Genomic DNA, 15,949 nt, shown 5'->3' on the forward strand with positions numbered 1-15,949 from the left:
TACCTTGTCCCAGCACATCAATATTGCCATGTGTTCAAAACAGAATAGGAACCACTCTGGGTCGCCCAGGGGAACCATCTTCACCAGCACATCTCTGGGACAGGTAAGTGCAGGGGTGCCTGCAGTAGCCTCATCTGGCTGTGTAATAGAGGAACATTATGCGCCTGTTGAGTGTCCATCTGTTCAAGATTCCACTTCTACCATGTAACATGTGAGTCAGTGTCTTGCACCCGGGAAAAGATGCTGAGTCCAAAGGCTTCAAGAAGTCCAACTTTATACCAATCAAAACTTTATTCAAAAGGGACCTACCACTTTAACACACACAGACACAGCAAACAAGCAGTGACAGGGCCAGGTCTGTGGCCAGGTTAGACTTTCCCAAATCAACCATTGGGTGACTGGCATGTTATGCCACAAAGCTGCAAACCTGTGATTGCCTCGGCAAAGGACAAGCAATCCATGCCTGTGTTGGCAGAGTTTCGACGGATTACGTAGCTGGGGGAGTTTCAGGGTCTAAAAAAACTCACTATACAGTAATCCCTCCTCGATCGCGGGGGTTGCGTTCCAGACCCCCCCGCGATAGGTGAAAATCCGAAGTAGAAACCATATGTTTGTGTGGTTATTTTTATATATTTTAAGCCCTTATAAACTCTCCCACCCTGTTAACATTATTAGAGCCCTCTAGACATGAAATAACACCCTTTAGTCAAACGTTTAAACTGTGCTCCATGACAAGACAGAGATGACAGTTCTTTCTCACAATTAAAAGAAAGCAAACATATCTTATCTTCAAAGGAGCGCCGTCCAAAGGAGCGCCAGGAGCAGAGAATGTCGGAGAGAGCGCTCGCAAAGAAAAGCAAACAATCAAAAAATCAATACATGCTTTTAAGTATACAGAAGCACCGCGATAAAGCGGCATTTTGTAGAGGAGCGTCCGTGTCCTCTGTGCAAACAGCCCCTCTGCTCACACCCCCTCCATCAGGCAGAGATAGTGAGAGAGATAGAGAGAAGCAAACAAGCACAGCGCGGGAAGCATATCTTATAGCATTGAGGAGTTTTAGTTAATATGTAATACATGCTCTGATTGGGTAGCTTCTAAGCCATCCGCCAATAGCGTCCCTTGTATGAAATCAACTGGGCAATCAAACTGAGGAAGCATGTCACCTAAATTAAAAGACCCATTGTCCGCGAAAGCGTAACCAGCTAAAAATCTGTGATATATGTTTAGATGTGCTTACATTTAAAATCCCGCGAAAGTCAAAGCGCGATATAGCGAGGGATTACTGTATATATATATATATTGTCACGCATGCGGGAATAGGAGACCGCGGACGGACCTTAAACCGCCTCGGAAGATGTTCGCCGGCAGGGACTGGCGGGGTACTAACCTTTCTCATTTAATTTCTTCCAGGAAAAAAGACGCTCCGCCATCATAAGCCTTCCTGCAGTATGTCTACTTCCGCCCTTCCTCCACCATCTTTCCTGACGTCATCAGTCCCATCCTCCCTCACGGTTCCTTCCCAGCATTCCTCCACTTCCAGCTCCTCCCCTATAAAATGGCCGCCGACGCCTAGAATGGCGTCGCGCATATGAACCTGTTTTTGTGTTTATATTTTGACCAGAGTTTTTTTGTTGTGGAGCAGTCACAATATATGGGGCCGGAAAACCCCAAACCTTTATGCTGTTCACTATTGCATCTTTTACAGTGGCGTAGCCAACAGGATACAAGTTCGTGCAACATGACAGAAGGACAAGACCTCAACACAGTGCTGCAGGGTATGAACTCCCAGATCCTGGCCCTGCAGCAAGCGCAAGCCGCTACCACCCACGAGTTGGAGGAGGTTGGCAGAAGCCCGAAGGGTAAGACCCGATCCACCTCGTCCAACGCCCCGCCTCTGGTGCCTATGACAGAGGCGGACAACATCGAATCTTACCTGGGCATATTCGAACGGACGCCCACCCGGAACAAGTGGCAGCGGTCCGAGTGGGCGTCCATTCTGGCGTCCTACCTGAAGGGACCTGCGCAGTGGGCTTATTACGACCTCCCCGAGGAGGAGGCCGCGAGTTACGACCTCCTAAAGCAGGAGATCCTGGCACGCTACGGCATCACGCCGGGCCAGCAGGCGACCGAACGACAGAGCTTGCAGTTCAACCCAGAGAAGCCGGCCCAAGCACAGGCCTTTGACTTCTGGGGAAAGATGGGACGTTGGTTACGGCCCGAAGGTCCCCAAGCCCGGAAGGTTGTGGAGCAGGTGGCCCGTGAGGGCCTGGTGAATGCCTTGCCAAGCTCCCTCGCCCAGCAGGTCCGGCGCCACCCCTATAAGGATATGCCAGGCTTCCTGGAAGTCCTGGAGCGTCAGCTCACGGTCTACCAAGCCGGGGGGTCGGAAAGGCACGCTGGTGGGAACCGACAGGGACGGGCGGCCACCCTCGAGCCCTCTCGACGTGCTGCGGAAGCACTGCAAAGGCCCAAAGAAAATCCGGCCTCCCCGCGCTGTTACAAGTGCGATGAGACCGGCCATCTACTGCCGACCTGTCCCCTCAACACCCCCTCGGAACCGATGGACTGCACCTGGGCCACCGCGGAAAGGTACTGTACTCCATCGCACCCGCTGGCAAGTCCAAACACGGGAATGGTGTTATTGAACGAGACTCGGTGGTGGCTTTATTTGACTCCGTCAGCAACATTACCATTGTTGCTCGCCGTTACGTATTACTGCAACAGTGGCTTACGCAGCATTTGCAAGTCACTTGTGTGCATCGGGAGACCAAGTCTTACTGTTCCACCCGCTGTTACATCACGTGGAAGGGGCAGGTATCCAACTTGATGGTCGCTGTGTTGCCCGAACCCCCCTATCCAGTAATTTTGGGACAAGACTGGTCACACAGAAAAAGCGGTAAGACGAACACTGCTCCCGGGGCCTTACTAGGTCTAGTTATGAGGCGGCGAGGCACCCTTCCTACGGTCTCCACGCCGTGCTCTGGGGCAGGCCCTAGTGGCGACGGCCCATCGGGGGACGTTTCTAAGGCGACGGACCCTGACCCGGAAGTATCCACAAGAGAAGGAACAAGCCAGGGAACACTTCCGCCAACCCGCTTACAAGACCCCCTGAGCAATGTGAACCATCAATTTCGGTCCACGCCTGCCTCATTTAAAAGGGAGCAGTGGAATGACGATTCCCTGTGGTTTGCCCGGAAGAATGCGATTGTTCTTCCAGGCAGCTCACAAGCTAACGGTTCCATGCCATGCGAGCCCTTCTTTGTGCTGGAGAATGATCTGTTGTATGGATTTAGTGGCAACCCACGAGGGTGAGTGCGGAAATTGTTGCTAGTGCCCCAAAGTGAACTAGCTCACGCAGGAGGTTGCCACCTCCCTGAAGACGCTGTCCACCCCGGGGCGAAACCAGGCGCTTAAACAGATGGAGTCAGAATCAAGCTCGCTTTTTTGCCTACTGGCCCTACGGGATCAACAAGGAGATCCGACGCTTCTGTCAATCCTGTCCAAAATGTCAGATTCGCCAGATTCCTAGGAGGGACCGCGCTCCTGTCGTCTCAATACCCCTGATACAAATCCCGTTTGACAGAATAGGGGTGGATTTAGTAGGACCCCTGGAACCCTCTAACCGTGGCCATAAGTACATATGTTGATTGCGCATGATATAGTCACGGACCCCGGAGTAATCGTCCGGGAGAGGCCCTATAGACTATAGACTATAGATAGGCAAAACGCGCCGAAGTGGAACTGGAGGTGCAACGGATGTTGGATATGGACATTATTGAGGAAATAGCCCTTGGTCCAGTCCTATCGTCCTCGTTTCCAAGTCGGATGGCTCCTGGAGGTTCTGTAATGACTTTTGACGTCTGAACCAGGTCTCCAAGTTCGACGCCTACCCAACGCCTACTTGAGCGGCTGGGTGCGGCTTGATACTTGACTACCCTTGACATGATAAAAGGGTATTGGCAAATTCCCTTAACGGCATCTGCAAAAGAAAAAACGGCCTTTAGCACCCCTAGTGGACATTGGCAATACAAGGTCCTCCCATTTGGGCTGCACGGGGCCCCAGCGACCTTTCAACGTCTGGTGGATAGGAGTGCTGAAGCCCCACCAGTCCTATAGTGCCACCTACCTGGATGACGTCGTCATCTATTCCGGCACCTGGGAAGAGCATCTATTGCAGGTCTCTGCTGTCCTCGCAACACTGGCTAAGGCCGGCCTCCGCATTAACCCCCGTAAGTGTTTTTTTGGCTTAAAGGAGGCCAAGTATTTAGGCTACCTTGTGGGACGAGGACAGGTGAGACCCCAATGTTCCAAAGTCAAAGACATCCTGGAATGGCCCCGTCCGAATACCAAGAGACAGGTGCAGGCTTTCTTGGGGCTGGCGGGGTACTACCGCCGGTTCGTACCCCGTTTCTCCGAAAGGGCAGCACCCTTGACTAATTTAACAAAGAAGGGCGCTCCCCTACATGTGGTGTGGAACGACAAGGCGGAACACGCATTCTGTGACCTGTGACCAATGAGGAGATCCGATGTTTCTGTCAGTCTTGCCCAGTCTGTCAGCTACATCAAATACCCCGAAGGGATTGCGCTCCTCTCATCCCGAATCCCCTTGAGAGGATTGGTGTCAATCTGGTAGGACCCCTAGAAGTTTTGACGTGAGGCCATAAATATATATTGGTAATGTTTGACTATGCAACTCGATATCCCGAAGCGGTTCCCCTGTGAGCCACTAACTCAAAAAATATCGCCACGGAGATCTGGTTAATTTCGTCCGTTACGGGAGATGGACATCTGAAGCGGAGCTCCATTAGCAGCGGCTTTATTTTTTCTCTTATTTCTTATTATCCCGAGGTATCCTGTACTTACACAACCCAAGGAGTTTCTATTACAGTATATAAATATGAGTAACAAGAAAGGCGGTCAGAAAGAAATGGAAAAGAAACCTAAAACTACACACAAGTCTAAACAGTCATCAAGCCCAAGTGCGAGGTCCAGCCTTTCAGAGACTGACCTGGAACAGGCAGGAGAAAGCACAGACTTCCCAGGATCCCACTCCACCACAACATCTCCAGTCAAAAGTGAAAATGGGAGCGAAGGTGCAAGTGATGCAGGTCACAATAGCTTGCAGATTCCAGAAGATCGCTTGAAACTAGAGATGGCCTTGCAGTCCGCATTCAGGAAAATGCGTCTAAACTGGGAGAGTTTGCCAATCAGCTGGTAGACATTGGCATCAAATGCAGATGGAAAACTACAGCTGTGAATTCCGAATGCAAAAGACAGACTTGCGGCTCTAATAGATGGAAGCAGAAGGAATAATATTAGAATCGAATGTTTACCTGAGAATCATGAAAGTCCAAACCCAGTGAAATTCGTAGCTGAACTATTCTCAAAAATAATTGAAGCGGACTTTAAATCAGATACCGAGATAGCGGCAGCTCATTGCATACATGGATCAAATAACTTCAAAACTAGATCTTTAATTGTATACTTTGAGAGATTACAGTTTAAGCGTAATGTAATAACATTTCTCAGACACAAACAAGAGATTATATTTGAAAATAACCATATTTGTATTTTTCCTGATTAATCACCATCAACAGCTTCTACACATGCAGCTTTTTACAACATTAAACAGTGGTTACGGAAAGCCGATATCAGATACAGCCTCTTGTATCCTGCCAAACTGAAAGTGTAAATTTAAGACAAATATCCTCCACGGAGGAAGCAGAAAAGCAATTAAGAAAGCTGATCCCAACACTCTTTTGAAATACAAAAGTGAGTCACATCCTGTCATGGTATGGAAATAAGATATTACCCACTGTCTGATCCACTTGCAACGATATGGGTACCATAATTATACATCCTTCTCTCTTCTCTGACACTTTTTGTTTATGTTTTAATTATAAACGTATGTGTGGAAGAAATTAAAGCAGGTTTTTTTTTTCCCTTGTTCTTAACTATTCTAAAGGAGATTGTTTAACATCATACCCTTGGTTTACTGTTATGGTTATTATTGCATTAGGGTTTACTATGCTTATCCAAGGCCACTTTTTAACACCACTCCCTGGATTTACTGTCTTAATATTTCAAGACTGCTGAAGATTATATTTTATTCTTATAATATTTAGACTTTATCGGCAATAGATATCTCTACTTTTTAATCGTCAAATGCCACTGCTGGGGGGCTTGTTTTTTTTGACGTGCTCTGTCTCTAGGTATGTCAGAAGACTAGCACTTTGTGAAGTGGGGTCTAGCCTCATGTGGGAGAGAAAGAGATTAAGCTTTATCTAATCTATCCTTTTAATCCCTATAATGATAACTACCAACGTAACAATAGGCTGCATGGCAATAACACGTGGGAAAAGTGGAAATTAAGGTTAAAGCTGTCTCACTTCCAGTTAAAACTACAAGATGACATAAAAAATTCAGAATCAATGTCTTCATGATGGGACAGTTAATTTTGTGAGCTGGAATGTTAAAGGTCTGAATCACAAATTAAAGGGAAAGAAAGTATTCTCTAACCTAACAAGTCTAAATGCCAAAATAGTATTTTTACAGGAGACCCACTTACTAAGCAAGGATCAGTTCCGGCTAAAAAAGACTGGACTGGCTAAATGTTCCATTCCAGCTTTACAAAGAAAACTACAGATGTGGGAATTCTCATACACAGAACATTCTCATTTGTGGTATCAGATGTAGTATCTGATCCTGAAGGGAGATATGTGATTGTCATGGGCAATTTATTTAATTGAATTTATATCCAAACAAATCAGCTTCTTCCTAGAGACAAATACATCCTCCAAAGTCTCTGCAGGAATACTCTGGGAAACTCTAAAGGCCTTTTTAAGAGGACAGATTATTTCATATCTTTCCCACAGAAATAAATTATAAACCAAGAAGATATCAGAGCTAACCAGCAAAATTACTAGAATAGATGAAGAAAATGCCAGGTGTCCAAGTGAGGCTCTTCGTAGGAAAAGGCAGGCTCTGCTTTCAGAGATCAACCTCTTAACAACCAAAGAAACTAAACAATTCATTTTTAAATCAAGACATCATTACTGTTAACATGGAGTGAAAGTTAATAAGCTTTTAGCTCAACAAATCCACAAGCAAGGAGTTCGCAATGCAATCTCAGCAATCACCAACACGAATGGAAATAAAATCATTGACCATAAAAATATAATGCACACATTCAGAGACTACTATAAATCCTTATATTCTACTGAGTTTAAAGAAGACAACACACAATCTAATGCATTTCTAGATACATTACAGATACCACAAATAGATACTCTTAGTGCAGAGGAACTGGATAAACCTTTGGAGCTGTTAGAATTACTAGATGCTATAAAGTCACTTTAAAGTGGGAAAGCAGCAGGCCCTGATGTCTACCCTGTGAAATTTTATAAGAAATTCTCCACTCAGCTAGCTCCCCTCTTATTAGCAGCATTTAAAGAAGCTAGAGGTAATCAAATTCTACCTCAAACTTTTCGCCAAGCATTAATCACCATCTTTCCTAAACAAAATAAGGACTTATTACAATGTGCATCATACAGACCAATTTCACTTCTGAATAATGATGTTAAGATACTCTCCAAAGTCCTAGCTAGAAGGATGGAGAAAGTGCTGCCTTCGATAATATCACAAGATCAAACTGGATTTATTAAAGGCCAACACTTAACTTTGCAACACTACTGTACAAAGACCTAAGGCAGAAGGTGGCATGGCTCTACCTAACTTTCAGTTTTATTACGGGGCAGCAAACATACAAGCTTTAAAACCTGGACACGAGTAGATGAACATACACAGGCTTGGTCAGCAATAGAAATAAAATCCTGCAGTACTTCTTTATATTCCCTACTTTGTGCCCCTATTAATGTAAGTTATCGCCAATATACTAATAACCTAACTGTGCTTCACTCACTCAGAATATGGAACCAATGTAGAAAGCATTTTAAGATGGAGAATCTTTTATCTGTGGCATCTCTGCATGAGAACCATCTTTTTCAACCCTCGCAAACATATGCATTTTTTAATATCTGGAAAACATTTGGGATTAAATTGCTTAGAGATCTTTATATACAATAGACAACATCTTTGCATCCTATGAACAATTACATTCCAAATTTAACTTTCCAGCAACACATTTCTTTCACTATCTTCAAATTTTGCTAAACTGGAAGAATCCTAACTCTCCTCTTTCAAGTCAGTGGATAACTGACATTTTGTATTATTTGAAATTGGAAAAAATCAAATTCTCACTTTTTCAAAACCTGGCAGGATCTAATCAATAATATTTTAGAATAAGCTCTTAAAGCACTGAGGAAATAGATTCTCTTCCCATTTCTTTTTTTTTTCTCAATTTATGTATTTTTTCAAGGTTTAAGTTTTATTCTGTTGGCCATGCTCTGTTTCTCAGGGGTAAGGGTTGATTTGTTTTCAATCCTATTTTATGTAAAAATTGATCTATCTGTATGAAATGATTACAATAAAATAAAAAAATATATATCACACGGGAACTAGTAGGACTTTTTTCCTGAGTGGGCATACCTAAAGAAGTCCTTACAGACCAAAGTACACCCTTTACTTCAGATACGTTCAGGGAAGTCGCCAAGTTACTACGCATTAAGCATCTCAGGACGTTAGTATACCATCGCCGGACAGACAGGTTGGTAGAAAGATTTAACCAGACCCTGAAACAGATGTTCCGCAAGGTAGTTAGCGCGAACTGGGATCAAATTTTACCACTAATACTTTTCGCTTACCAGGAGGTGCCACAAGCCTCCACAGGGTTTTCCCCTTTTGAACTCCTGTATGGATGGCAACCCCGGGCATTTTAGATGTATTAAAAGAAGGTTGGGAAAAGGAGGTGCTTCCCAACACTAACATCCTAGAATATATCGTGCAATAGGCTAGAGTAAGTTCGACCCCTCTATAAAGAGCACATATCCAAGGATCAAGCAGCGCAGGCCCGGAATTATAACAGAAACTTCTCACTGCACGAATTTTAGCCAGGAGACCATGTAATGGTGCTTGTGCCCACTTCCCAATCCAAATTGGTGGCCCATTGGTAAGGCCCATACGAGGTTAAGGAGAGGAAAGGGCTCGTAGACTATTTGGTGAGTTAACCAAATCATCGACCGAGCGAAAGGGTGTACCACATTAATCTATTGAAGCCATGGAGGGACAGGGACGAACAACCTCCTTCCGGCCCCACCCTCTCCCTTTTCTCAGAGAAAACCAAACTTAACCTCGGCCACAATCTGATGGCCCACCAGCGACAGGAGCTCGAAGGTGCAATCCTGTCTGTCCCAGAAGTGGTCTGACCTCGCTGATTCAGCACGACATTGTGACAGACCCGAGGGGGTGGTGGTCAGTGAATGGCCCTATCATCTCCAGGAGGCGAAACATGCTGAGGTGGAGCTAGAGGTACAGCGAATGTTGGACATGGACATCATTGAGGAAAGCCATTGCCCCTGGTCCAGTCCTATCGTCCTCGTAACTAAGCCAGACGGGTCATGGAGGTTCTATAACGACTTCAGACATCTTAATCAGGTCTCCAAGTTTGATGCCTATCCTATGCCCCAAGTGGATGAGCTCCATGATAGGCTGGGGATGGCCCATCATCTGACTACTCTTGCCATGACAAAGGGGTACTGGCAAATTCCCTTAACAGCATCTGCAAGAGAGAAAACAGCTTTTAGCACCCCTAGTGGGCACTGGCAATACAAGGTCCTTCCATTTGGGCTGCACAGGGCACCAGCAACTTTCCAGCATCTGTAGATAGAGTGATAAGGCCCCACTAGTCCTATTGTGCCACCTACCTGGATGATGTGGTCATTTTTTCCGGCACCTGGGAGGAACATGTGCTGCACGAACATACGCTGTCCTCCTGACACTAGCGAAAGCCAGGCTGCGTATCAATCCCCGGAAATGTTATTTCTGGTCGAACGAAGCCAAATATTTGGGCTACCTGGTAGGAGGGGGACTGGTGAGGCCACAGTGTTCCAAAGTGAAAGACATCTTAGAATGGCCCCGTCCAATAGTCAAGAAGCAAGTGCAAGCCTTCTTGGGACTATTGAGTTACTACCGCCGTACCTCACTTTTCAGCGGGCCATCCCCTTGACAGATTTAACAAAGAAAAGGGCCCCTTTGCATGTGGTGTGGAACAGTGCGATGGAACGGGAATTCAATGACTTAAAAATGGCCCTCACAACGGCACCTGTTTTGAGAACTCCTGATTTTTCTCTTCCCTTTCTCCTCCAGACCGATGCTTCAAGCACATGTCTAGGTGCCGTGCTGATCCAAAGCATTGACAGTGTCGAGCACCCCGTGATTTACCTGAGCCAGAAACTATTGGACCGGGAGACAAGGTATGCAGCGGTGGAATGAGAAGCCCCTGCCACAAGTGGCACTACCTGTTGGGCCGGGAATTCACCCTGGTGACAGACCACGGCGTGTTCCAATGGATCGCTATTCACAGGAATTCGAACCCCTGGGTCACTAGGTGGTTTTTGGAATTGCAGCCATACAAGTTCACCGTCACTTATCACCGGGGTATCCTCCAAGCCAACGCTGATGCTCTCTTACGGGTTCACGACCTCTCGGTCCGGGCCGCCCGACCCAGTGAGTCTGGGCTGAAGGGGGGGTCATGTCACGCAAGAGCACTTGGGAGCAGCTTAAGGACCAGACATGCAATGTGACAAGTCATGCCACGGCACAGAAAAGACGAAGCAACACCACCATAATTCCACCTGGACAACACTTCCGGGTCCCTTTCTAACCTCTGGTACCCATTTGATGATGTCATTTACCCATCCATCACCATGTCTTTCCCAGCATCCCACTGTTTAATTTCTGGTCCGCCTCCATAAATTGTCTGTCTACCCATCCTTGTGGGTCTGATGTTGTTTAAAATTGCTGACCTTTATTTACAGTATACGGGGCTAAAAACCCCAAATCTTTATGATCATTCTTTTTGTCGTTATTACTATATATATATATATATATATATATATATATATATGTGAGGACTGCCGGCTTGCGTGTTCGCCTCACCCCAAGCCCCCAGGAGGAGCTCTCCCGACAGCAGGATCGTGCCCCGAGTTCCAGCAGGGCCTCATGGACTATGTAGTATTTATACACAGCCCTGCTGGATACCTTGGGGGCCACCGGGAGTCGCTGTAGGGGCTCGTGGGCTCTTGTATGCCCTATAACCCAGGAGTACCGCCACGGTCACGTGACAGGAAGGAACAACGTGCTCCCGGGGTGAAGAAAAGGACTGTTTACCCTGACCTGGAAGGAATAAGGAACTGTGGTCTGATTGGGCAGGAACACCTCCGGGTCAGGGTGTATAAAAGGACTATGGGCCAGTCCAGACACTGAGCTGAGCTGGGAGGTAAAGGGGCGAAGTGTCTGGGCGAGGAGGAGAGAATAGCGTTGGTGTTGTTGGGTTAGTTCATGAGTAGTGTGGAGGGTGCTTTGTGCACATTATTATTAAACAATAAAAAGTCTTGGACTTGTATCCGGTGTCTGGAGTCGTACCTGAGGGTAAAAGGGAGCACTAGCGCCCCCTACTGCCACAATATATATATATGTATATAAACTGTATATACAGTATGTATATATTGTGATGCATAGGTCACTGTCTTGCACGCAAAAGACGAGGTTCGGTCTGAAGCTTCAGAACAACCAACTTTATTAATCAACTTAAATCAAGAACAACAAGCATATTTATTAAACCAGGAGCTACCACTCCACGACAAAAATGCATAGCACACAAGCAGTGACTTCATTAGTCATCCTGCCTCAGCTCTCTCCTTCAGTTCAGGCACTGATAATCCTCCTCGTCAGGTTGGTCCCGCGGCTGTGGGTCCGTGACTGGGATTGGATTATCCTGGATTAATGTGGTCCAAATCATTGGCCAAAGTAAAGTGCCCCGTGGATCGGTGATTGGCCTATGGCCGATGGGTGTTTGGCATGGCGGGGCTACAAATTCGTCGTTGAGGCAGGACACGTTACGTGCCAGGGATGCTGTCTCTAGCATGGGCGCGTCACTATATATATTCATAATTTCTAATAAGAAGACAAGACAAAGTCAGGATGTTGTGATGTGAGGTCAGTTTACGCTGTAGGAAGATAAGTAAATAAATCAAGGTAAATAGATAAATATCACTTGATGTGGCTTTTATATCTTCTTCTTCTTTCCGCTGCCGTTAGGGGTTGCCACAGTGGATCATCTTCTTCCATATCTTTCTGTCTTCTGCATCATGTTCTGTTACACCCATCACCTGCATGTCCTCTCTCACCACATCGATAAAACTTCTCTTGGGCCTTCCTCTTTTCCTCTTCCCTGGCAGCTCTGTCATTAACATCCTTCTCCCAATATACTCAAAATCTCTGCTCTGCACATGTCCGAATCAACACAATATCGCCTCTCTGACTTTGTCTCCCAACCATCCAACTTGAGCTGACCCTCTAAATGTACTCATTTCTAATCCTGTCCATCCTCGTCACACCCAATGCAAATCTTATCATCTTTAACTCTGCCACATCCAGCTTTGTCTCCTGCTATCTGGTCAGTACCAACATCTCCAACCCATCTAACAAAGCTGGTCTCACTACCGTCCTGTAGACCTTCCCTTTCACTCTTGCTGATACCCATCTGTCACCGATTACTCCTGACACTCTTCTCCACTCATTCCACCCTGCCTGCACTCTCTTTTTCACATCTCTTCCACAATCCCAATTACTCTGTACTGTTGATCCCAAGTATTTAAACTCATCCACCTTTGCCAGCTCTACTCCCTGCATCATCACCATTCCACTGACCTCCCTCTCATTTACACACATGTATTCTGTCTTGATCCTACTGACCTTCATTCTTATCCCTTCTAGAGCATATCTCCACCTATCCAAGGTCTCCTCAACCCGCTCCCTACTATCGCAACAGATCACAATGTCATCAGCAAACATCTAAGTCCACAGGGACTCCTGTCTAATCTCATCTGTCAACATGTCCATCACCATTGCAAAAAATAAAAGGCTCAGAGCCGATCCCTGATGTAATCCCACCTCCACCTTGAATGCATCCGTCACCTCACCATTGTCAAACTTCCCTCGTAAATATCCTGTACAACTCTTACATACTTCGTACAATACCACAGCGCCTCTCAAGACACTCTGTCATATGCTTTCCCCAGGTTGACAAAGATGCAATGCAATTCCTTCTGTCCTTCTCTATACTTCTCCATCAACATCCTCAGAGCAAACATCACATCTGTGGTGTTCTTGCTTGGCATGAAACCATACTACTGCTCATTAATCATCACCTCACTTCTTAACCTAGCTTCCACTATTGGTTCCCATATCTTCATGCTGTGGCTCATCAATTTTATCCCCCTATAGTTACTACAGTCCTGCACATCCCCTTTATTCCTAAATATCGACACCATTATACTTCTTCTCCACTCCTCAGGCATCCTCTCACTTTCCAAGATTCCATTAAACAATCTGGTTAAAAACGACACTGCCATCTCTCCTAAACACCTCCATGCTTCCAAAGGTATGTGATCTGGACCAACGGCCTTTCCATTTTTCATCCTCTTCATAGCTGTCCTTACTTCCTCCTTGCTAATTTGTTGCAGTTCATGATTCACTATCTCCATATCATCCAACCTCTTCTCTCTTTCATTCTGTTCATTCATCAGCTTCTCAAAGTACTCTTTCCATCTGCTCAACACAAACTCCTCGCTTGTGAGTACATTTCCATCTTTATCCTTTATCACCCTTACCTGCTGCACATCTTTCCCAGCTCGGTCCATCTGTCTTGCCAATCGGTACAGGTCCTTTTCTCCCTCTTTAGTGTCCAACCTCTTGTATAACTCATCATACACATTTTCTGTAGCCTTTGCCATCTGTCTCTTCACCTTGCACCTTATCTCCTTGTACTCTTGTCTACTTTCTGCATCTCTCTGACTATCCCATTTCTTCTTTGCCATTCTCTTTGTATACTGTTCTGTACTTCCTCATTCCACCACCAGGTTTCTTTTTCCTCCTTCCTTTGTCCATATGTCACACCAACCACCCTTCTTGGTGTCACCCTTACTACATCTCCTATAGTTTCCCAACTGTCTGGTAACTCTTCACTACCACCCAGTGCCTGCCTCACCTTCTCCCTAAACTCAACCTTGCAGTCTTCCTTTTTCAACTTCTACCATTTGATCCTTGGCTCTGCCCTAACTCTCTTCCTCTTCTTGATCTCCAACATTATCCTACAGACAACCTTCCTATGCAGCTTAACTATACTTTCCCTTGCCACCACTTTACAGTCTTCAATCACCTTCACATTGACTCTTCTGCATAAGATGTAATCTACCTGTGTGAATTTTCCTCCACTCTTGTATGTAACCCTATGTTCCTCCCTCTTCTTAAAATACGTATTCACCACCGCCATATCCATCCTTTTTGGCAAAATCCACCATCGTCTGACCTTCTTCATTCCTCTCCTTGACACCATACCTACCCATCACCTCCTTGTTCTCTCTGTTTCCTTCACCAACATGTCCATTGAAATCCGTTCCAATCACCACTTTCTGTCCCTTGGGTACACTGTTCATCACTTCATCCAAATCATTCCAAAAATCTTCTTTCTCATTCATCGCACACCCAACTTGCAGGGCATTTGCACTAACAACATTCATCATCACATTTCCAGCTTCATAATCATTACTCTGTCTGACACTCTTTTCACCTCCAAAATACTCTTGGCATACTGTTCCTTCAGACTAACCCCTACTCCATTTCTCCTCCCATCCACACTAGGATAGAACAATTTGAATCCACCTCCGATCCATCTGGCCTTACTCTCCTTCCATTTAGTTTCTTGCACACACAATAGATCAACCTTCCTTCTCTGCATCATATCTGCTAACTCTCTCCCCTTACCAGTCATACTGCCAACATTCAAAGTTCTTACCCTCAGTTCCAATCTCTTTACCTTCCTCCTGTCCTCCTGCCTCTGGGTATATCTCCCCCCTCTTCTTCGGCCAACACTAGTCCAATTTCCACCAGCACCCTGTTGGCTAACAGTACTGGTGGTGGTCGTTGTTAACCCGGGGCTTGACTGATCCGGTATGGAAATTTGTACTGTTGTCCGTATATTGATTTGGCAAAATTTTACACCAGATTCTCTTCCTGACGTAACCCTGCCCCCATTTATCCAGGCTTGGGACCGGCACAAAGAAACATACTGGTTTGTGCATCCACTGTGGCTGGGCTGGTGGCTTTTATACAAGTAACATATAAATGTGTTTCATATAAAGACCACCACAAAACATAATCACAAACAGAACTTTGCACGATACCTTGGTTAAGCTCAGTATGCCCTGCTGTTTTATTGAAGGACATGCGTGTTCTTGCGGGGAGGGTTTCAGTACTCTTTCTCCAATGTAGACCCTCGTCCTCATCTGAGTTCACCTCTGTTATATTAAGTCTTAATTTGAAAACAGCAGTGTCAGACTGGGGGGAGCATCAATGTGACTGAGAGAATAAAACTGAAAAAAAAAACTGCTAACTTTAACAAGCACCATACATTTGTACCAGCTGTTACAGACTCAAATCAAATGTATGTTTTTATTGTATAATAGTAACAATAAGAACAGCTCACTATTCAAAACGGTAATTCTGAGAAGCAGCCAGAATCAAACCTGTGACCTCTTGATTATGAGTCAGCTGTTCTTACCACTGCACCACCCAAGTGGTCATGTCAGTGTTGTACCATAACCCGATTTCTTTTTCTTCGGTTATATCACTTGTTTTGTTATACGTGTACCTTTTGTAAAAGTGTTTATGTGATATTTGCACTTCATTCTTCACACATTATACACTTCATGTCTAAATTTTGTCGTTAGTGTTATAACATGAAAAAAGTTTGTTTTAGGTATGTGTTCA

The sequence above is a fragment of the Polypterus senegalus genome, chromosome 18, assembly GCF_016835505.1.
Source record: "Polypterus senegalus isolate Bchr_013 chromosome 18, ASM1683550v1, whole genome shotgun sequence".
In the NCBI taxonomy this organism is placed as follows: Eukaryota; Metazoa; Chordata; class Cladistia; order Polypteriformes; family Polypteridae; genus Polypterus; species Polypterus senegalus.